Here is a 21,736-nt window from a genome sequence, read left to right on the forward strand (position 1 = left end):
AAATGACTCACAGCTGGAGTTTTTTGCACAAAGCCTTGAGCACTGGTAATTCTGCCCACGAAAGGTACAGCAGGAGCCAATTAAGCAGACGAGCCAATTATTACGTGGCTGGGAGTCACCTGAAACAAGACACAGCAGATCCTCATAGAGATTCTACAGGAACTTTTAAAAGGGATTTTTAGCTGCTCCTTTTCTTTTAGCCTAACTTGTGGTAAGGTCATCGGGGGAAATGAAGAGGGATGCTGCACACCAGGTGTCAGTGTTGATGGTGGCATAGAAATTCTTTAGTTTCCTTTTTCTTCACTGGTGATAATAACTTTTCAAGGAAGACTGCCACCTGAAGTTTGAAAGAAGGATCACACCTGACCAGAGGCATACCTAAGGTAAGCCGGGTCTTTTAATTGGAATTGAAACAATATTTAATGCATATATGCATACTTTTTAATGCTTTATTATGCTGAGGGGGCAAAGACAGATATAATGTATGATTTAACTGCACCCTTTTACCTGGGGCAGAGCTGATTTTCTGGACCCTTGAAAACTTCTTGTTAGTGTACCTTGCATTTTTCAGGATTCTCCATGAATTCTGGAAGTTAAATTTGTGAGTGGCTAATAGATACTGTGCAGAACTGGGCACAGTTCAGAGTTTGTGGGCTCTACATTGTGCTTTTTAAAAATAGAATCCTGACATCTAGGTGCAACCAGTTTGGTGCCCAGTTCAAGGTGCTCAGCTCACATTGGTGTTTAAACACTAATGTTTGATCTATTACCAAACCATTAAATGATTTAGGAAGCAATCCTATGGCAAGATCCACTGGTTTGAGTAGCTTAGGGTGCAGCAGGTGTCCAGCTCAGCTGCCATTAAGTTCCCAGCTCTGGCCCAGCTGAAGATTGCCATTGTACCCAGCTCAGTTCAGCCAAAGCTGGCTAATCTGAGGCCCCTGTAAATCCAAAAAAGGGGTGTGTGCGCCGGAGGCCAGAACAGAGAGGGAATACTCAGTCTGGATCCTAAGCCTGTTCAGCTCGGTCACATGACCTGGCAACTGGCCATAGAACACTTATTTTAAAGTCTTATTTTCCCTTTGCCAGGCTTAGGCAGAGCTGAATGGGAATTTGGATCTGGTGTAGCTTCATGCTGGCTTAATTTACATTGGTTTGCTTTACAGCAGCTTCTTGTGTGCAGGATTGCTCCCTCAGCCCCAAATAAGACCACCTTCTTTCCTAAAGACACTCTTGGCTTTTAGGAATATCTGTGGAAACCCTCTTGGTAGTTCCCAGATAAAAACACACAGGATTGCAACCTTACTACACAGCCCTAACTGTGTCTACTCAAAAGTAAGTTACTGAGTGCAATTGGAGTTTCTCCCAGGAAACCAGGCACAGGACTGCAGGACTCAGAGTAGACCTATTGAAATTAATGGACCAAATTAGTCACATTACTCTGAGTAAAAAGTAGTTGAATACCACCCTTGAGTTGCAATGTTAACCCCACTTACCTGGGAGTAAGCCCATTCAGTTAAATGAGGCATATGGAGAGACGTGGTTAGGATTGCAGCCTGTTTTTGTTGCAGTTGTGGAGAAAGACTTCAGGAGATTAAAGCAAACGTTAGACATAAATGATAAAGCCTCTTCTACACCCCCTGAGTGTTTTTGAAAGTAATTAAAGAGAGGCTGCTGTTTACTTGCTTTATTCTTACTCAACTTGGTTTGTACCTTCAGCAGCTTGATTTGCCATTGTGCCTTCCCTATTTTGCAGCCATTTGTTTGACATTTGTATACAGCTGGAACGGTGCCTCTGTGAAATAGGTGTGCAGAGTTCTGTACACGATGCACGTCTTGTGTAACATCCAATTACAGTGCAAGTTCCCATACAAGATGGGGAGTGAGAAAGGGGAAATGCCAGAGGTGGCTTTTATGCAGCTTGTTGTACAACTAGAGTCCATTAGCTAATGTGGAGGAGGAGGAAATCTGCTACATGTCAGTCACTGGCCAGGGTATAGTATATAATCCCCAAGCAATCTAATTTGTGGCATTTCCTACAAGCCTACAGTCAATAAAAGAAGAGGACTGAAATGTCCTCCATGTGGGCTTCCTTCCATCAGTTTAGTGCATTAAATTAACAACAACAATAATGCTTATAATTGTGATGTTCAGCACCTTGGCAGACAGGAAGCAAACAAGTCTATTACTGATAGCCAGTCAGTTTTTGCAGCCTGGCTGTTTTGCTTTTGAAACAATGCAAGGGACATACAAGCTGAGACCTCTCAACCTTGGCCTAGGGAAGTAGATATATGCTTCACAAACAAATACAAAGAAGTGATTCTCATCCCAGACCTGGGAACAGGGAAACTGTGAAACCCAGAAGACATGGGAGATCTGTACCTGGGTCTCTGGCTTTTTGTTCATATTAAAATTGGTACAGGGAGCTCTCAATCTGAGGGCAGAGCAGGCATGCAGGATAGTAGGAAGCAGACAGAGTAACTGGTTGCTCATACCAAATAAGCTTGGCTCAAGTCTGAGGTATGATAGGACCATGTGGATTCTATTGAGTCCTCATGCCACCTAACTGCTGAACTGGTAGCTGCCTGCAGTATAATACCACCTTTAGCCCAACAGCACTGGTGGCATCTATGTGCAACAGAAAGTGGAACTGGCAACTCCCTCTTGTTGGCATGAGAAAGGATAACATGGTAGATTCTTTTATTCTTGAGCTCTATGGTAGAGAGCTTCCACTCCACCCTTTCCCCTTTTTGCCATGGGTGTTTGTGGCGGGTGAGGAGGGGTTGGTTGTTGTGTGTGTGTGTGTGTGTGTGTGTGTGTGTCCCACTGTGTTATGAAGGACAAACATTAACAAAAAATCTCTGAAAGGTTTCAGACCATATGTCTGGCATTCACCACAGCCACGTCAGATCCTGTATAAAAGCTGTGAAATTCAGCCTTAGGGTTCTTCAGTGGAGAAATAAAATCTGTATGTCTTTCTGATGCTTTACTCTGTCATTGCTAAATGCACAAATAAAGCAATCTGTTAAGACATTATTTCTGAAATGTATTGCCCCATTCAATACATTGAATTGCCATAGTCTCTTTTTGCTTCTCTTCAGCACCATGCCATGGTGAGTGAGGTTCAGTCATAAGTTGGCAGCCTGTAGTTACACATTATTGACTTTGCCCCTTTCTGGGGAACCTATGCTTCTAGCAGGTGTTTCTGTGGATTCTCACCCAATTCGGTAGGCAGACACTGGTGGAATGGGAGACTGAGGAACCTTGCTGCTCTTCCGAGAGCTCTTGGGCCAAAGAGCAAGTTAACTGATGCAAAGAAACCCTTGGGCATATTTAGATTCTTGTGGCATCTTCAATAGTGACAGAAGCATTATATGGCACAAGCTTTCTTGGATCACACTCCACATCATCAGATGCATGAAGTACAATCCTAAACTGGCAGGCATATGTACACACATGGTTGGAGGAACAGAAAGAAGGGAGGTATGGGAAAAGCAAAATGCCATGAGAAGAGAATAGTTGCAGTGAGAGTAAAAAAAAGGTTGTGTTGGTGGTAACACGCATAACCTGGCATGCATAAGCTCAGCAATATGTCCTTTATAAAAAAAGTATAAATCATACTTTTTTGCTTATATTCTGCTCTGCTCTGCCCCACTTTGTCTTGCAAATTGTTCTGCAGATTTGAAGCTTCTCTCACCCTACCTGCGGGGTTAGCCTGTCAGCTGCATTTACTCCAATGCTCTGAAAGCACCACTTAGCACATTTCTATTAGTTTAGAACTGTAAAAGTGCTTCTATAAACATTTTAGAACGGCACGTCACAAGAGCTGTAGTGCATTCACCGGCTGGGCTGAGCTGACCCTTTCAAAGCCTGCCCCGGAACCTGCTTCCAGAATGTTTCTATTTTTGGGTGGGATTCAGTCACATACCGTCAAATTCAGGTTGAGCAATTAGAGCTCATTGGAAGATCTTGTGCAACAAACCCACTTCCCCAAAAGATCAGACTTTTTACAGTGAGGAAAGTCACAAGAAAATGCACTGGGAAAGTGTGGGGATAACTGCAGGGTCATCCAGCCTCCCCACAAATAAATCAGATTAAAAGCTCTTTAAACAGTAGTATAATCTGCCTGCAAACAAACTGGGATGAACGCTCAATAAACAGGGCATCGAGAAGTGCCCTAGCAAGGAGATTGTTGATCAACACAGAGCAACCAGCTGTTTTCAGGTCACCATGCTGTGGTCGTAATAGATTTAGCCCTTTAGCAGGCAGAAAAGGACTGAGAGGAAAGGAAGACAGGCAGGCTGGCTGGCTATATGGCAGTAGTCCACAGCTGGGAATCAGTGGACCAAATCAGCCCCTATGTCTTTCTAAGCTAGTGGCTATTGTGCTTTCAGACCCCAGTCAGCCAGGAAACATAGGTTGTTTCCTGAAGTTTTGAGGCATCTAATCATAAGCCTGCATTTTTATTAAAGCTTATATGTTTAATCAGGGCCTGTATCTTAAAAGACCAGTCTTAGAAGACCAGTTGCCTAAAAACCTTGACAAGATATTTTTACTCCTAGACAAGGGGCCCCCCTGATTTATAGCAGAAAACAATTCTCAAAGTCGTAAAAACGGAATTACAGGCTGACAGCCAAGGTTACACTGACCCTACAAATTAAGGGTGGATAAATAGTAAAATGAGCCATATCTTCTTCCTAAGGTTAAGAAGGTCAAGAGCAGTGAAAAAGCATCTAGCTGGCAGAAACAGAACATTTTCTGGGAAGACTTTTCAAAAGCTGTTTGTTTCTTAAACTAAGATCCTTTTAAGATTTCTTTTCCTTTTAAAAGGTTGTTTATGTATTAAATATATTAGTTTAAATATAATTATGCAAAGGATTTAAGAAATGCTAGATTCTTATTTCATATAGTTGTAAGAGTTGTAACTATCCTGAAATTAAGTCAGGCACCAGCCCCCCCTTGCCAGACAGAAGACGCCAATCGAGCGCTCTTGATATATGGTTGTCAGGCCTTTTGTTTAGAAACCTTCAAATGAAGGAGATCTCAATGTTGATGTGAACTCAATCCTTGACATGCATAAGATAAAAATTCAAGATTAATTATCTGTTTTGGAAGGCAATAGGGCAAGGAGGGTAAGAGGTGAGCTGGTAATTAAGATTCCTTGTTGAGACACATGTAAGATATATTACTACTTATTTGTCATTTATAGATAGAAGAATATATAGCTTTTTGATTTCCATAAAAGGGCAAGAAGGAAATGGGTGTATCTTTTGTGATTGGCTCTAGCAAACAGCCAATAGGAATTTCAACCAGGCTGATTGGACAGAGGCAGCCACAGGAGGAGCAAGGGGGCTGGATTAAGGAAATATAAGTGCTGGCCAGAATGGCAAGAGGCCAGGCCAGAGCTTGGTAACCATATACCACTGTGCCTCATATTTATTTGTCTGACAAATAAATTACTATTTTAATTTCTCTATTGCTGCGTTGAATATTTCATTCCAGCTAAGCGTTAACCACAAGCAGGGTGCTACATTTTATGGTGCCTCTGTGACTCGGATAAGTGGTCTGCTGGAACGCAGCCCCTTCGCCCTACTGGGCAGGGTACAAGAGAGAGGACCTCTAAACTGCTTACCCAGCGCGCACTGGGAAATTTTTCCAGGGGAACGCAGAAGACTCGTCTGTCTGATACCCTGCTCACTGGCGGCGACGGACCGGGAGGAACCAGCCAAGGGTAAGTGCACAAAGGGGTTTTGGCCCTCCAATTAATTGGGAGGAAGAGAAGTCTTGATCAAACTTCTGCGTCTCAGTAAGGGGGAACTGAGTACGCTAGGTGGCTGGGTACATCAGATGGTGATCTGGTGTAGGGAAAGGTTGGGAGGTAGAGTGTGGTGAAGTATCCAGCGCATTGTATGTGTGAGAAAGTACAGAGCAATTTGTAGCTGACCTGAGTGTGGAGTGAGTAGTACTTCGGTTCCCAGTGAGGCGACTCCATCTGGGCAAGGAATCTCACAAAGCGTGTGTATGTGTGACTGAGTGGATACTTCACAGGGCCATACAATGGGAGTTGGGGGTTCAAAGGGGGGAAATACACCTCTTGAATGTATGTTAAATAATTTTAAGAAAGCCTTCTCAGGGGCATATGGAGTCAAAATGACGCCAGAGCGCTTGAGAACGTTATGTGAATTAGAATGGCCGAAATACAATACTGGATGGCCATCTCAGGGAACCTTTGATATAAATTTAGTAAGCAAACTTTGGTCTGATATCACCAAAGAAACTGGAGGGTGCCCAGAACAATTTTCATATATAGATTCTTGGCTGAGCACATTAAATAAAAATCCTCCATGGATAAGGGAATGCAAAGTCAAACGATGCAAATTATTGGCTGTAAAAGCCGAAGCTAGGAAAGGAATCTTGCCAAATAAACTCAAACCCATTTTTGAGGGACCAGAGGAAGAGGTGCTTCCACCTCCACCCTATGCTCCACATCGAAGGGAGCCTAATCCAAACACTCCACCAGTTGTAACTCCAAGGCAAGAAACTGGAATGAATAATGGGGGTGGAGTCACAGAGCTTGATACCTTGATAGATTATGATAAATATCTTCAGGAGGCATTGGAGTCCTATAATAAAGCCCAAGCAGAAGTGGTTATTCCACCTGTGACTCCTAATAGACCTCCATCTACAGTCTCCTTTAGTGGAACAACTGATTGCCTACCCCAAACCCCTGTACATCCAAGTCCTAGAGAAATATTACAGAAGTTACAGGGAGACCTTGATCGGTCAGCAAGCAATACAGCCAGGCGTATAAAGCTGCTAAAAGAACGCCTTGGGACAAATACTATCCCCTATGATTTGAGGCCCCTAGAGCAAAGTGAAGAAAAAGGTCACGTAGTAGCCCCTCTTAGAAGAGTATTTGATGCACTTGAGGAGCCTGTGCTGGTCAACGGGCAACCCGGACCACGGCCACCTCGAACTTCGACCCTGCAATATATTCCATTCACGACTACGGATCTGATGAATTGGAAAACACACACCCCATCTTTCGCAGAAAAACCTCAGGCTATGATGGACTTGGTGACTTCAATAGTAAATACTCATAGTCCTACTTGGACAGATTGTCGCCAGCTCCTAAATACTCTTTTCACCACTGAGGAAAGGAGAGACATAATTGAAAAGGCACAGATATATTTGCGTGAGCAGGCCAGAGTGGGAAATATTTTTAATATTGATCGTCATCTTCAGGACAACTTTCCCTTGGAAGATCCTAATTGGGATCCAAACAATGCAATTCACCTGGCCAGACTTACCACCTACCGCCAGACACTTGTGCAAGGTATCCGCAGGGCATGCCAGAAGCCCACTAATATGTCTAAAGTCTCAGAAGTAGAACAGAAACCAAATGAGAGTCCGGGAGACTTTTTAGAGAGGCTGCAGGAAGCCTATCGTATATGGACTCCTTTTGACCCTGAAGCCCCTGAAAACAGCAGAATGATTACTGCTACATTTGTGGCCCAGTGCGCTTCTGACATTCGTAAGAAAATTCAGAAATCAGAAGGATGGGAAGGGATGCTGATGAGCCAAATTATGGCCATTGCACGCCGAGTTTATCGGAATAGGGATGAGGCTGAGAAACAAGAGAAGAAGAAGTGGCAGAAGGAAAAGATGGTAATGCTAGCCACAGCAGTGAAGCAAGATTACCGCCCCTTAAATGGAGGGAGAGGACGGGGAAAGAATCCACCACTGGGAAGGAATCAATGTGCAAATTGCAAGAAGGAGGGTCACTGGAAGCGGGAGTGTCCTGAACCCTTGAGGTTGGAAGAAGTACGCCCAGGTCCAGGCCCAGGCCCAGGCTCCGGCCCAAGAAACCAGGGACGGGGACGGGGAATGATCCGAGATGGAAGATATCAGAGACCTGGACAAGGACGGAGTAGAGACAATTTCATTGGACTGGCAGAAGAGGATTTTACCCAAGACTAGGAACGACCGGACTCCATAAAGTTAGGCTTCCAGGAGCCCACGGTCACGATTCAATTAGGGAGCCATTTAATAGACTTTATGATTGATACTGGGGCTGAATACTCAGTACTCCCAGAACTATTGCAGAAAAAGGCATCCAAAAGTGTAGTCATTAAAAGTGCCACTGGACAGTCAGCTAAGAGATCTTTCCTCCAACCTTTGGAATGCCAGATTGGGGGACATCGTTTAACCCATCAGTTTTTGTATATACCTGAGTGTCCAATACCTCTCTTAGGCAGAGATATGCTGTCCAAATTGCAGGCCCAAATCACCTTCACTCCTCGAGGTCCAGAAATGAAACTGCCATCAAAAGCAGCAGGAATAATTACCCTTTCAGTACCTAAGGAACAATCATGGCGCCTAATGTCAGCCTTGCAAGTCCAACCCACATTAGATACAGAATTAAACAAGCTCCTCCGAACTCTACAGGTGCCACCAGGAGTATGGGCCGAAAATAGCCCACCAGGAATGGCTAAGAATATAGCTCCAATTGTAGTAACCCTAAAACCTATGGCTACCCCTGTATCTGTAAAGCAATATCCCTTACCCCGGCGAGCAGCAGAGGGCATCCAGAAACATTTGGACCGCCTATTAAAATATGGTCTGCTTAAGCCCTGCCAATCAGAATGGAACACACCCCTTTTGCCTGTTCGAAAACCTGGGACAGATGAATACAGGCCAGTACAGGACTTGAGGCTCGTAAACCAGGCTATCGAGACCTTGCACCCAAATGTACCAAACCCATATACCTTGCTGAGTTTGATCCCACCAGAAGCAACATTTTTTACTGTATTGGACTTGAAAGATGCATTCTTCTGTTGCCGGCTGGCACCACAGAGCCAACCTATATTTGCCTTCCAGTGGGAAGACCCTTTGACAGGAACAAAAGGCCAGCTAACCTGGACAAGATTGCCCCAGGGATTCAAAAATTCCCCAACTTTATTTGGCACTGCCTTGGCGAAGGATCTAACAAGTTACCCCTCAATACCGGGAGAAAAGGTGGTTCTGCAATATGTGGATGATCTTATACTAGCGGCAAAGGATTTTGATACCTGTAAAGAAGGGACAGAGGAACTGCTCCACTTGCTCTGGGAAGCTGGCTACCGAGTTTCCCAGAAAAAGGCACAGTTATGTTTAGAAAAGGTCAAATATTTGGGCTTTGACATCTCACACCAACAACGAGCATTGAGACCAGAGAGGAAAGAAGCTATTTGCCTTATCAAGGAACCTACCACAAGAAAACAACTTAGAGGATTCCTGGGAACAGCAGGGTTTTGTAGACTATGGATACCTGATTTCAGCAGTCTGGCCAAGCCCTTACATGAAAGCACTCGAGGTGCAGAAAAGGACCCATTTGTATGGGGACCTGAGCAGAAACAAGCCTTTTTAGTTATCAAACAACGACTTATGGAGGCCCCAGCCCTTGGATTGCCTAATTCGGAAAAACCCTTTCAGCTGTATGTACATGAACAGAATGGGATTGCAGCGGCAGTCCTGACCCAGAGATTAGGAAGTTGGAACCGTCCAGTAGCTTATTTGTCTAAACAATTGGACTCAGTAGCAAAAGGATGGCCTCCATGCCTAAGGGCAGTAGCGGCCACTGCAAGCCTTGTCAAAGAAGCTGATAAATTTACCTTTGGCCAGACGATGTATGTGAATGTACCTCATGCTGTTCTGACACTCATGGAATATAAGGGTAGTTATTGGCTAACGAACCCAAGGATGGCTAGATACCAAGGCCTATTGTGTGAAAATCCCAGGATTCATCTACGAGTAGTGAATATGCTCAATCCAGCGACTTTGCTGCCCCTACCAGAGGTAGATGATGAAGAATCACATGATTGTCTCCAAATAATGGATGAAGTTTATTCCAGTAGACCCGATCTGAAAGATGAGCCATTGAAAAATCCAGATGTTGTATATTATACTGATGGTAGCAGTTACCTGCATGAAGGTGCCAGACGAGCAGGATATGCTGTGGTCACTAATGAGGAAGTTGTGGAAGCTGAAGCTTTGCCTGCTGGCACCTCAGCACAAAAAGCTGAACTTATAGGTTTAACTAGAGCTCTGCAATTGGCAGCTGGATGTAAGGCAAACATCTATACTGATTCTAAATATGCCTTCTTAACCCTGCATGCACATGGAGCTCTATGGAAAGAAAGAGGTCTAATCGGAGCCCACGGGAAGGCCTTGAAATATGGACCTGAAGTAGAAATCCTGTTGGAAGCAGTATGGGCTCCAGAACAGATTGCTGTAATACACTGCAAAGGTCATGGACGAGGAAGGGATCCAATAACCAGAGGAAATCATGCTGCTGACAAAGCAGCCCGAGAGGCAGCCCAAAAGCCTGTGGGAGGATTTATAGCAGCCCTCATACCAGAGGTAGTTCCAGAAGAAGTTAAACCTCACTATACCCCAGAAGAGAGGAAGTGGGCTGAACAGGAAGGAGCGGTTGTGAAGGACGGTTGGATGATCCTGCCGGATAATAGGATTTATGTACCTCATCATCTAGCAGGCACAATTGTAAGAAATTATCATGAATCTACTCACCTTGGCGGTACTGCAACCAGAGAGAGTCTCAGTCGGAAGTTGTATATTATTAATCTATCACAATTAGCAACTTGCATTTCACAGAAATGTGTTCTTTGTGCTAAAAACAATCCCAGGCAGGGACCGGTACAACCTCCTGGAATTCAGCATGTGGGATACGTCCCCATGGAAAGCCTAATTGTGGACTTCACAGAGTTGGTCCCTTCTAAGGGATTCAAGTATCTCCTTGTGTTTGTAGATACTTTTACCGGATGGGTTGAAGCTTTTCCCACCCAAACTGAAAAGGCACGAGAGGTAACTAAGAGACTCCTCACTGAATTGATCCCGAGGTTTGGATTACCTAGATGCATTGGAAGTGATAATGGGCCAGCATTCATTGATCAAGTAGTACAAGAAGTATGTCGAGTCCTACAAGTGAAATGGAGACTGCATGCAGCATATAGGCCTCAGAGTTCAGGGAAAACTGAAAGAATGAATCGGACTCTGAAAACCCAATTGGCAAAATTAACCCAGGAAACGGGATTGGGATGGGTAGATGTGTTACCCATAACACTGTTTCGTGTTCGGTGTGCACCCACAAAAAGACTTAAGTTGTCACCTTTTGAGCTCCTGTATGGGAGGCCACCCTCCTTTGTTCAGGATATTCCAGCTGACCTTAAACAAATAGGAGACCATGTGACACAGGAACAAGTGCAATCTCTCTCCCGTGTTTTTGTTTCTCTTAACAGGTGGGCCCTCGAGCGCACGCCGTGCAGCATTGCCGAGCCGATTCATCAGTTCCAGGCTGGCGATAGCGTATGGGTGAAGGAGTGGAAACGCGATCCACTTGCACCTAAGTGGCGTGGACCTTACACCGTCTTGCTCTCTACTCCAACAGCGGTGAAGGTAGCTGAGGTGACCCCCTGGATTCATCACTCTCGTTTGAAGAAGTCTGAAGGCAGTTGGACGTGCAAAGGTGACCCCTCTAATCCTTTAAAACTGACTCTCTCCAAAAACCCCTGTATCTAGCCCTACCGGGAACGGGCTAGGTCACGGGCAACATTTAGACGACCGGCCTGCTGCAGCCACAACCTGGAAGCTGGCTGACCTGCGCACGCCTGAAGCTTGAGGAGCGTCTGAACCAGTGACTGTGAATGGAAAGATTCTCTTATACAATTGATTGACTGCCCCCTTGTGGAACAATTATAAGGGATATTACTCATTGGGGATCCTCGGGATATATGTTTTGGTCTTGGTGGTTCCCCATTTCTGTCACTGGGGGAATTATATTGGGGCTAATATTTATTTGCTATCACAATAAGGTAATCTTTTGTGGAAGGAATGCATATGCTAGACATCAACATGATTTTATTATTAATCCTGATCCCTTGGGAAGGGGAAGGGTCCTTGAATCTGACCAAATTTGCTAAATATGGATTCCGCCATGACCACAATATGTGGGTAGGCTTAGCTGAGATGGTAGCCAATGTTGCAAATAGGACTAATTGCCTTGTTTGCTCTCTTGGGCCAGATGATTCAGAGGGAGGTATGCCCTTATTACCGATACCATTAAATGCCATTGGTATGGTAAGCGAAATGCCACACCAAACAGAAGTACAGAATTTCCCCGGATGGAACTCAACTAAACCAATACGAGTTATACCTGTGCAAGGGGAATTCTGTGTGCATAAATCATCAGATGCAGCTGATCCTACCATGATAGGCTCTTCTCATTGCCACTATACTTGGGATTATATTAAGAATAGTCAAACCTGGGCAAACGGTACTACGTATCGAACTCGGAATACCTTGCCCTGTGCACCTCCTTTTATTCATGCATGGAAAATGGTATGGAACATAACTGTGACAGAAGAAGGCAATCTAACATACTGCACTGTGAATTCTCTACCCCTTTTGATATTTCGCCTTCTGCACTCCACGTACCAAAAACCTCAGACCCGATGGTTGTGGTGGATATGTGGAGAATGGGCATACAAGAAACTCCCTTCCAAATGGAGTGGGACTTGTTTCTTGGGATGGGTATTACCACCAATGTGGATTATGCCCACTAGTTCGGCCAAGCGTACACGAAGAAACGCTGACATTTCTCATATAGCAGGAGGAAGTACCCAAAGTTGGAGCGGTACTGATGATTGGCCACCAGAGCGCATTATAGCCTATTATGATCCTGCCTCATGGAATCTTGGTGAGCTCATACAAGGGGCACGGGATCCTATTTATAATCTAAACAGAATAATTCGATTGCAAGCAGTAGTGGAACTTGTAACCAATGCAACGGCCCAGAGTTTGAGACTTATTGCACAACAGTTGGATGAAAGTAGAGCCGCCATTTTGCAGCTGAAAATGGGAATGGATTATGTACTTGCCAGGCAGGGAGGCCTATGTGGAGTCTTGAACTTGACAGGGAATGCCTGTTGCTTTAACATTTCTGATAATGGTGAGGCAATCCGTGTGTTGGCCACAAAGATGGAGAATATAGCACATGTCCCAGTACAAACATGGGAAGGATGGGATATGGGATGGCTCACCAATTGGTTACCTAATGTCGCAGGACTCAAAGGGATACTATTGTCTTGCTTGTTTTTCTTGACAGTAGTAATAATGGTTTTATGTATGGTGCCATGTATCATTTCATGTTTTAGAAGTACAATTAGCAAGATGATTTCAAATGAAACTCTACCTCATATCATGGCCCTATACAGAGCTTTACCTCAGGAATATGATGAAGGTCAAGCTATCAAGGACACTTGGGATGAAGGTCCTTGAGCTTGAAAGGGGGGAATGAGGCATCTAATCATAAGCCTGCATTTTTATTAAAGCTTATATGTTTAATCAGGGCCTGTATCTTAAAAGACCAGTCTTAGAAGACCAGTTGCCTAAAAACCTTGACAAGATATTTTTACTCCTAGACAAGGGGCCCCCCTGATTTATAGCAGAAAACAATTCTCAAAGTCGTAAAAACGGAATTACAGGCTGACAGCCAAGGTTACACTGACCCTACAAATTAAGGGTGGATAAATAGTAAAATGAGCCATATCTTCTTCCTAAGGTTAAGAAGGTCAAGAGCAGTGAAAAAGCATCTAGCTGGCAGAAACAGAACATTTTCTGGGAAGACTTTTCAAAAGCTGTTTGTTTCTTAAACTAAGATCCTTTTAAGATTTCTTTTCCTTTTAAAAGGTTGTTTATGTATTAAATATATTAGTTTAAATATAATTATGCAAAGGATTTAAGAAATGCTAGATTCTTATTTCATATAGTTGTAAGAGTTGTAACTATCCTGAAATTAAGTCAGGCACCAGCCCCCCCTTGCCAGACAGAAGACGCCAGTCGAGCGCTCTTGATATATGGTTGTCAGGCCTTTTGTTTAGAAACCTTCAAATGAAGGAGATCTCAATGTTGATGTGAACTCAATCCTTGACATGCATAAGATAAAAATTCAAGATTAATTATCTGTTTTGGAAGGCAATAGGGCAAGGAGGGTAAGAGGTGAGCTGGTAATTAAGATTCCTTGTTGAGACACATGTAAGATATATTACTACTTATTTGTCATTTATAGATAGAAGAATATATAGCTTTTTGATTTCCATAAAAGGGCAAGAAGGAAATGGGTGTATCTTTTGTGATTGGCTCTAGCAAACAGCCAATAGGAATTTCAACCAGGCTGATTGGACAGAGGCAGCCACAGGAGGAGCAAGGGGGCTGGATTAAGGAAATATAAGTGCTGGCCAGAATGGCAAGAGGCCAGGCCAGAGCTTGGTAACCATATACCACTGTGCCTCATATTTATTTGTCTGACAAATAAATTACTATTTTAATTTCTCTATTGCTGCGTTGAATATTTCATTCCAGCTAAGCGTTAACCACAAGCAGGGTGCTACAGTTTCTTTCTTTTTTTGACATGCAGATTAGCAAGATGAGGCCTTTTGGGTCTCGTGCAGCTATGAACGTATCAGCAAAAACAAGTGAGTGGTGGAGAAGGAGGATGTGGCCCCTGCCTGACACCCAGTGTGATGCAGAGCTCAGAATGCTGTAAGTTCAAATCCCACTAAGCTGTAATTGTCACCAAATAGCTATGGACCCGCTGCTATCTTTAACCTAACCTACCTTACGGGATTGCTGCGAGAATAATGGGAGAGGTTGCCAGTGACCTTTTGGAGTGACCACACAATGGAAATGGAATGGTAATAATAATACACATAAATGCCACTGTGGACTAGGGCACACGATGTGGCGTTGTGTTGCAAAGGTGTGGAGTTAAAAGTCTGGATTTATGGTATTAACTTTTCCGTGCCTCAGCAGCCGGAAACGGCCTTGGCCTGCCTGGCCCTCAGAGCAGCTGCTTTTCAGGGCTCTGCTTGCTCTGCCTGCAGTGATGGAGCTAGGCTCTCCCCCTTGTCCTTGGAGAGGCTCGTGTTTTGCACCGGGGGAGTAATTGATATTATTGCCAATCCTGACGCACTGCAAAGCGAAAACAACACCCTGGCAATGCTTGCTTGCTTGCTTGCCTTAAATGCTGTTATCTAACAACAATGCTTCCAAATCCCACAGCCGGCCTCTTCTTTTAACACGTGCAGCGCTATCTGGCTGTCTCTGTGTCGGTTTGCAGCAGTCACACTCCCAGGCACATGCGGAGGAGCTGCTGCTGTGTGCTGCGGAGGTTTTGGCTCTGCTTATGTATTGCTCCGAATGTAGCACACCATTAAAAAAGGAAGTGGGGGGGGGGAGTGGCAGATGCAGTCGGGATGCTCAGCTGTGCAGGGCTTTGCGAAGAAGCCCAGGCTGCCTTTTCCAGGTGCCTTAAAGCCCTTTGAGATAATCACAGGCTTTAACACTTCACATGTCTGCTGCTTCCTAGAAGGATGTATTGCCCTCAAATCTTCATCTGAACTCAGAACACTTTGCAGTGTCTACATACGTACGTACACACATGGGTCACCACAGGGAGCAGGGCCAGAGGGCCAATCCTCCTGCCCTGGATGAACCATAATCCCCCACATTCCCAATTTTCATCATCAAAAAAAGAGTAAGTTTGTGGTATTTGTAGAGCCTGAGATATGAAGCAAAATAGTACAGGCACTATTCTAATTTTTTTTTTGGTGTGAAACTAGCCTGCTCTCTCCTTTCAATGTTTGTACCCTTGCCCCACTTCCAAAAATTTCCTGTAGAGGTACATGCACACAGCTGCCGAAACGATTCACCTGTCTCATTGCTTGGACTACATATTGCTCTTCCTTATATCCCTAGCCTTCTGTCCTCTCCCAATCCCAGCCAGTGACTTGTGCTCATGCAGCTCCTCCACTCTCACCAATCTTGAAAGCCTCGCTGCTAGCACAGGTTTAATTAGCCAGGTTGCTTAGGAGCAGAGGAAGCTACCTTATACCAAGCCATACCATTGGTCCATCTTGCCAGAGTTATCTGCACTTACTGGTGATGGCTTTTCAGGGTTTCAGACAGTGAGCCGCTTCCAGCCCTGCATGGAGATGGCAGGGATTGCACCTGACTGAGACCTTCTGCATACAAAAGCTCTGTCACTGAGCTGCAGCTCTTCCCCGACTTACATCTGGTGGTCCTGCTCTTAGAGTGTATGCTTAGTTCAGAGATGGGTTAAAGAAAAGTCTGTGCTTAGTTCTTCTGTATCATTGCTATTAAACAGGGCAATGCTGCTTGTATCATACAACTTAAAAACCACTGTCTGTGGAACACTGTTTTAGAGTATCATCTATGCCAGCCTTGCCTGGGGTCACACCCTCTAAATGTCTGAGGTTGTAATTGCATCAACTTCAGCCACCATAGTCTGACCTATGCTTTCACCCAGACTCATTTAGGATATAATTTTCCAGCTGCAGTGAAAGATTTTAGATGGTTTGCACTGCATGGAAAGCCTTTACCAGAACATCCATCTCCAACCTCCTGCTCTCCATATGTTTTGGACTACAAATCCCATCACCTATTGGCCCCGCAGGCAGGAATTGATGGGGGATTGAGTCCAACCCATATGCAGGGCACCAGGCTGAAGAAGGCTATGCTAGAACATATATTACATAGACACAATGACAGCTGTGGCAGCCTAACATGCCATCCACCTCATGCTGATTCTCTAGTGCAGCAGTTCTCAACCTGTGGGTCCCCAGATGATGTTGGACTACAACTCCCATCATCCCTGAGCTCTGGCCTTGCTAGCTAGGGGTGATGGGAGTTGTAGTTCAACAACATCTGGGGACTCACAGGTTGAGAAAGGCTGCTCTAGTGGTTTAGGCTGCCTTCTGAATGTGCACGATTATGCAGGTTGCAAAAATTAAAAACTTGGGGAGAATGTAGTGGCATCTTAATATTTAGCTGCAAAACAATTGTAAAAATGTTCCCGTGGTATGAATCAGCATTCAGCACTGTGCAGACTGGCAAACACATTCTGTTCTGCTTCCCAGGCAGTTACTTGACCTTAATTAACTCTAGCATTTGCTCTGAAAACAGGCTGTGGAACACTCACTTTGGCACAAAGAAATTACAATCATGTCTGGCTGCAATTCCTGAAAGATGGCGCATGCTTGGGTTTCTGTCAACACCTGAGATCAGTCAACACTGATTCAGGTATTCAGTGATTGCGAGCATGACTGAATGTGTATAGAATATTTCATAAACATCTATTATTATTATTATTATTATTATTATTATTATTATTTATTATTATTATTACCCTCATTTTATTTCTAGACCACCCTGACAATTGCAGGACAATACGCAGAAATACATAAAGTAAGAATAAATACCACGCACGCTTAAAATATCATAAAGTACATCATGCAGCAGACATAATCTCAACACACTCTGTATATCGTGGATGGTATACAGTACTACATAAATTTCATCTTAAACTCTTCAGATGGCAACAGAAAAAGAACAGGGGATAAAGTGTACCTTCAATGGGAGAGCATTCCACAGTGGGGTTCTTATTTCAGAGAAAGCCCTGCTCTGTGTCACTGTCTGGGTGAAATCTCCCTTCACCACCAACAGCCCCCACCACGGATCTTAAAGGCCAGGTTGTAGCATATTGGGGGAGGCAGCTCATCAAGTATTTGGGTCCTAGACCATTCAAGGCTTTATGCGCTGAAGCCCAAACCTAAAATTGAGCACAGTAAGCACATAAGCAACTATTTATGGGGACGACTGATGAGTGAAAGACACTGTCCCTGGCAACCCTGAGATTGCTGGTTGAGAAAAGAACATGAGAAGAGCCTAATGGATCAGACCTGTGCTGGCCCTGGGGGTAACCCGTGAAACGTGGTCCAGGACTGGTCCAAAATCCAAAGGTACCACTAGGAGGCAGTCCGACAGGGCCAAGGCAGAACACGAGGCAGTAAACCAGGCAAGGACAGGTACAGGATCTCAGGCAGGATCTAGCATACAGCAATGTTGCTCCCGCAACCTGGGGCAGGGTCCGACAGCCTTTTATCTTTGTCGGGGTAGCGGCCGGTCCTGATCCCCCAGTGACTCACCTCCCTGTTTCGCCCGAAGGCAAGCACTCCTCCTGTGAGTACTCAGGTCTCTCCTTCTCTCAGACCTTAGTCTCTGCAGCTTGGGAGACATTGGTGGGTTACTAGACCCGGAGGCCGCCTCAGCCTCCCCTGACCAAACCGATAGTGGAGCAGCTGTAAGTGATGGCCCAGCTGACGCAACGAGGTAATCCCTGCATCTGGAGCCAGAGCAGGCTCAGGCCCCTGACTCGGCCCAGCTGGTGTTTGTTGCAGGGGAACCTGTGCAGACTGGGACTCCTCTGGATCAGGCCCCAGACATAGTTCAGATGATGCCTGAGGCAAAGGATCCAATGCAGACTGAGACTCCTCTAGTTCTGAGTCCGAGCCCGAGTCCCAGGCCATCACAAGACCAATGGCATATCTAGTCCAGCATCCTGTTCACACAGTCACCAGCCAGATGTCTATGGGAAACATGCAAGCAGGATTCGAGCACAAGAGTGTGGCTTCCAGCAACTGGTATTCAGAAGCATTGCTGCCTCCAAATGTTGACGCAGAGCATCGCCATAATGGTCCATAGCCATTGATGGCCCTCCTCCGTGAATTTGTCTAACCCTCTTTTAAAGCCATCTAGGTTGGTGGCCACACCACCTCCTGTGGGACCAGGATTTTCTGGTCACGATTCACTGCATAGCTGCTCTGCACAAGCCCCAAATGGATAGCAAGCTCTGGCTTCACAATGTCAAGCCATGGAAAGCTCTCTTTCAGAAGGTTTGTGCAGGCCCTTCTATCCCTGCTTTCAGATTTTATTTTTTTGAAACAGATGCGCTTTTCATGCAGGCTGATTCCCCAGAGCTTTGTTTTATAATGCTACTGTTTTAATAGGCATGTTTGCATTTTCCCGCCCTGAAAAAGGTCAATGCTTTGTGTGTGTTCCAAATGAACTTTCACGAGGCCAGGAAAACTTGCTGAGAATCACCCATTCTGCCTTGCCTCTACCTCCACCTCCACCAAAACCATAGGAACTTATCTTTGCAGGTAAAGGACAAAAAGAGAGGTGGCCGTGAGCACTCTCACCCCTGTTGGTGTGTCACTGGAAGGGGAAGGGAGAGGCAGAGGTGGCAGTAAGCAGGATCTGGGCAGACACAACCCTACTCACAGCAAGTATGTTTAGTCCAGTCTTTCCCAGATGCTCACAACAAGCTTTGAATAAGTTAGTTGTTTTAAAGCCAACTTTTAAAAAATATTTCATTTATGCTTATGATGCTTTTGGAGGAGGGGCCCACATGGAGCCCAAAAGCAGTATATAAATAATGTATCTAAATGGCTTGTCCCATTGATATTATTTTTTGAGGGTCTGAAGCATGGCTAGATTTGTCCCCACACCCCTCCTTGCAACAAATGATAAATGCTAGTAAGATATCTAAGAAAGGAGGCAGGAACACCTGGGGGAGGATCAAAATGAAATTTTCCACTAATTGCTTTCTTGCATCAGTTGGCTCAGCCTTTCACTTTTCTAATATGGTCAAGTGGGCAGCTGTATTGCATGACACGGGCTGTCACTGATGAGGCTAGCGGTAATCCCTGTGATTGCAGAGGCTTGAAAACAGTGGTTTCTGGGAATTGCTACAGGCTGTATCTGGTTCACACGTTAACATTTATTAGTTATGAGCTCCCACCCCAAAATGGTAAAGAACTGCCTGCATGTCAAACAAAATGGCGGAATATAAGTGAAATAAGTAAATGTGTGATCTGGCCGCAATATGGTTTGGTATCCTGGCTCTAGGGAATGGCCAGAATCCACATTCTGTGACCCATAATGAACTAGCCACGATGGCTATGTTATACCTCTGCTGTTGAGGCTGTACACCTCTGAGTGCCAATTGGTGTGAATCACAAGTGCGGGGAGCACTGTTGGACATGGTTCCTGCCTGCCAACTTCCCTTAGAGATCTGGTTGGCTACTGTGAAAACAGGATGCTGGACTTAGATGGGCCTGTGGCCTGATCCAGCAGGGCTCTCCTTATCTTATTATGACACTGCTCTGTAGCTTAGATAGGTGGTGAATTTAAGGAATATGACTGTTCTTATACAGAGGTATGGAGGGTATTTTAAGATATTTGTTCCTGCTATTTTAAAAAAGGAAGCACTGTAATGAGTGGATACTGGCTTTCCTTTAAAAAATAAAATAACCCAAAGGGTAGGCAACGGTGGTTAGAGTGGCTGGCAAGCAACAACAACCAGAACTTATTGCAAGCATTTTAATTTATTAAACGGAACATTGGCTGTTGACTTAAACAGGAGCAAGATTGTGCTCATCAATTGGAGGTTAGCAGAGGTTGGCTATTCAGCTAATTGAGGAATCTTCGCAGCATGCCAGGAAAGTCCTTCCAGGACTGACATTGCAGCACAAATACTGGAAAATGCAAAGTGTCCAGCAACCTTGGATGTTCCAGACAGTGCTTTTCTGGAAACAATATTTCAGTGCAAGCCCGCCAAGTAGCTATACTAATGACAGGTAATGGTTGGGATGAGGGCCTGAGCAGAGCATTTAGCTATGCATTTCAATACTAGCAACCAATCTGATTGCTGGCATTACTTCGATTTTTTTTTGTTAATTAAAAAACAACTAAAATTTCAGACGGCTTGGGTATTGACTAGAGACTTTAGATTGGACATAGTCTTCTTCATTATTTACATTATTTATATTATATACTGTGGCGCCATCCATTCTGACTCATATTCTTCCAGTTCCTTAGAACTCGCTTCTTCCACAAATATTTTACTTCTGCCCAGGTGGAAGCAAACTTTGAGACTGTGTAAAGCCAAGATCCACCATCCAGAGCCAGGGGGGAAGGCCATAGCTCAGTGGTAGAGCACCTGTCTTGCATGAAGAAGGGTGCAAGTTCAATACCCAATATCTCTAGGTAGGGCTGAGAGAGACTCCTGTTGAAAACTCTGGAGAGTCACTTTCAGTGTAGACAAAACTAAGTTAGATGAGCCAATGGTCTGACTTGGTATAAGGCAGTTTCCTATCTTCCTTTGTGCACAGTGTGAGATTCAAAATGGTTGTGGAGCCAGTTACATACATCTCTCCGTAAGCCATCCTCCTTCTTCTTTGGCAATCAATCGTAGCCGAGTAAGATTGTCTTCCATGAACACGGTCTTAACAGTAGGTGACTGTGGAGGCCCGTTCTGGATCCACACATCCTTCCACAGTGGGGGCATAGGTTTCCGGGTGGGAGTTGATCACGGTGAGGGTTTGCCAAATGTGTCTTCCTCTTAGCACATTTCTCCCTTGCATCCTGAGTTTGAGCATATTCAAAGTCCATGATGCCTTTGGTAAAGCCTGTTCTCCAACTGGAGAACTCGCAGGCCAGTGTTTCCCAATCAATTTTCAGTGTTTATACTACATTTTTTAAGAGTTGCCTTGAAAGAGTCTTTAAACCTCTTTTGTTGACCACCAGCATTACACTTTCCATTTTTAAGTTCGGAATAGAGTAGCTACTTTGGAAGATGACAATCAGGCATCCGAACAACATGACCAGTCCAAGTTGAGAGGACAGCATATAACAGTACAAACCCTACCTATAAGTTACAACTGTTCATGAATCCTAACTGTCTAATGTGGGAGACTGAACTGCTTAGGCAATCAAACTTTGCTAGCTATTTTCTCTGCAGCAATCTGCTGTTGAAGAG

At 44.6% G+C, this 21,736-nt stretch overlaps 1 protein-coding gene across 2 annotated transcripts in view; it reads left to right on the forward strand.

Annotated features, from left to right (window-relative positions):
• Positions 1–322: 322 nt before the first annotated feature.
• Positions 323–21,736, forward strand: part of DCSTAMP (dendrocyte expressed seven transmembrane protein) — a 47,437-nt gene continuing 26,023 nt past the window's right edge. The window contains exons 1-2 of one of the 2 annotated variants that reach the window (XM_079984398.1): positions 323–383; positions 14,474–14,598. The gene's annotated coding sequence lies outside the window, so the exon portion shown is untranslated. The remainder of the gene's footprint in view (positions 384–14,473; positions 14,599–21,736) is intronic. The other variant, XM_079984397.1, reaches the window with a different exon arrangement.

This window comes from Podarcis cretensis, assembly GCF_951804945.1.
Source record: "Podarcis cretensis genome assembly, chromosome: 7".
NCBI classification, from domain to species: domain Eukaryota; kingdom Metazoa; phylum Chordata; class Lepidosauria; order Squamata; family Lacertidae; genus Podarcis; species Podarcis cretensis.